General features: G+C 60.8%; 1 protein-coding gene and 1 long non-coding RNA gene across 4 annotated transcripts in view; one reads left to right on the forward strand and one right to left on the reverse strand.

Annotated features, from left to right (window-relative positions):
* The window catches only part of DAAM1 (dishevelled associated activator of morphogenesis 1), a 206,134-nt gene extending 204,374 nt beyond the window's left edge, over positions 1–1,760 (reverse strand). The window contains exon 1 of one of the 3 annotated variants that reach the window (XM_006144833.3): positions 1,638–1,760. The gene's annotated coding sequence lies outside the window, so the exon portion shown is untranslated. Of the gene's footprint in view, positions 1–1,491; positions 1,563–1,637 lie in introns of those variants that run through there. The other 2 variants (XM_014586410.2, XM_014586413.2) reach the window with 2 other exon arrangements.
* Positions 259–1,934, forward strand: LOC102492655 (uncharacterized). The gene is made up of 3 exons (XR_334011.3): positions 259–430; positions 506–581; positions 1,770–1,934. It is a non-coding gene; the product is annotated as an uncharacterized LOC102492655 (long non-coding RNA).
* The last annotated feature ends 12 nt before the right edge of the window (positions 1,935–1,946 follow it).

Genomic DNA, 1,946 nt, shown 5'->3' on the forward strand with positions numbered 1-1,946 from the left:
ATCTTCCAAATTGTAATTTCAGAGTTTGCCTCAGGAAGACTCTCGTTTTAGGGAGAGAAGTGGAGAAACGAGGTACCGAGGTTACAGCAGCCGAAAGGGAAAGGGGTCAAAGAACAGCGTCTAAGCTATTTACAAGAGAATGGGGAGAGTCCAGCCGCTGTGAAAGGGGTGAGGAGGGGAGAGCAGCTGGGCCCAGGGCAAGCCTTGACCACACCCACTGGCCACGCCCTCCCAGCTGCCCGCAGAGCCACATCGAATCGAAACAGCAGTGGGAGCAGTTAAGATTCCGAAGGCAAGAGTCGCCATGGCAACCGGATTCATCTCGCAGGCAGACTCCGCCTCCAGTCACCCGGTCCTGCTCGAATCTCAAGGAACTACCAGCTCAATGGCAGCAAGACGGTCACGGGTGGCATTTGCTCTCCGTGCTCTGGTGAGGGTGGGGATAGGAGAGGGAGGGATGGAACGCAGGCATCTATTCCTGAGCCCACTAAGATATTTTTTATAGGGAGTAGAGACAGAACACCCCCAAATCCAGGCTGTGAGCAACTTGGGAAGAGACCTTAGCAGGGTTTGATGAATGAGTGAGTAAGCGAGCGAAGGACGGTACTAGGGAAAGGGAGAGGAAACCCAGAGGACTTCAGAGTTGGCGGGCCGTGCACGTCTCCGGGAGGAGGGCGAGCTGATCACAAGCAGTCGACTTTAGGCGCCAGCTGGGGTAAACCCGATTATCCAGCCCTCCCGCCCCTGGGTGAGCTTTATCTTTAGATTATCCGGCCCGCTTGCCCCCACTCCCTCACCACCTCCGGGTCCAGGGTTCCGCGTCAGGCGCTTCTCCCTGGCACAAGTGCTCCTACCGATCGGGGCCATCGGTGCGGAGCAAACTGAGAGGAGCCCTCCGGAGCTAGACTAGAGGCAGGAGCGCTCTGCGGCACCTCGAACCGGGTTCGCGGGCTGCGCAGCCTCCGCTGGCCGCAGTTCTCCAACACGCCTAGCTCCCTACGCCAGGCCGTATTTCCCTGCCCTCTCTCTTCAGACATTTAGCTCCAACTTTGCCTGAATTACAGTCACCCCGTTTCTTTCGAATGGGGCTTGAAGTGAGGGTGTCACAAGCGGTGGAGGTTCTACTCCGCAGTGGACGAGCACGGGGATCCCCTCCTTCCTGTCGCCACCTCCGTGTCCAACAAGCCTGCGTTGGGATTCTCCCTCTCCGAGCCGCCGGGACAGCTCGCGAACGCTGCTGCAGTGCTCGCAGCCCCCAGACCCGGGGTGCCTGCAGCGAAGCAGCGATTGGTACCCCGCCGGCTCTCCTGCCATCCGAGCGCCTCAGAAAGAAAGGAGGGAGGGACCCCGGTCCTCAAGGGCGCCTTCCTCCAGGCTCGCCTCGTTTTGTGCCGCGCTGCAGCCATTTTCCCATCCCCAGCTCGGCAGCTGGGAGCTGTCTCGGTCCCGTTCCCACCCAGACCCAACCTGAAGGACGGGTTTAATATTTACCTACTGGCCCTGGTGCTGCAGGGAGGAAGCGGGAGGGCGCGCCGCGAACCCAGCACCCAGCCTGAAGAAGCACGCCCACCCTCGCGCCACCGCGCGGTGCCACTTAATGAATGAGTGCGGCGGGCGAGGCGGCGCGTCCCCCTTACCTGAGCAGCCCCTGCATGCTGGAAAGGCGGCTCTGCGCTCCGGGTACAATGGGATCCGGTTAAACAGTTTCCTTCACAGCCGCTCGTAGGTTACCAACTCGCAGGTGACATCACCCTCTCCTCGCCTGATAGGATACAATGTGGCGCCCACTGCGCATGGATTCCCCCACCAGTCCCGCAAACTCCTGGGAGTTGTAGTCCCCACGGTACAAGCGAAGCCAGGACGCCAGCGCTACCGGACTGAAGGAACTACATTTCCCAGCAGACTCCGCGGCCCCTCCGTCCCCGCCCCTTGGCCCCGCCCCCTCC

This window comes from Tupaia chinensis, unplaced genomic scaffold, assembly GCF_000334495.1.
Source record: "Tupaia chinensis unplaced genomic scaffold, TupChi_1.0 Scaffold000133_1, whole genome shotgun sequence".
Lineage (NCBI taxonomy): Eukaryota > Metazoa > Chordata > Mammalia > Scandentia > Tupaiidae > Tupaia > Tupaia belangeri.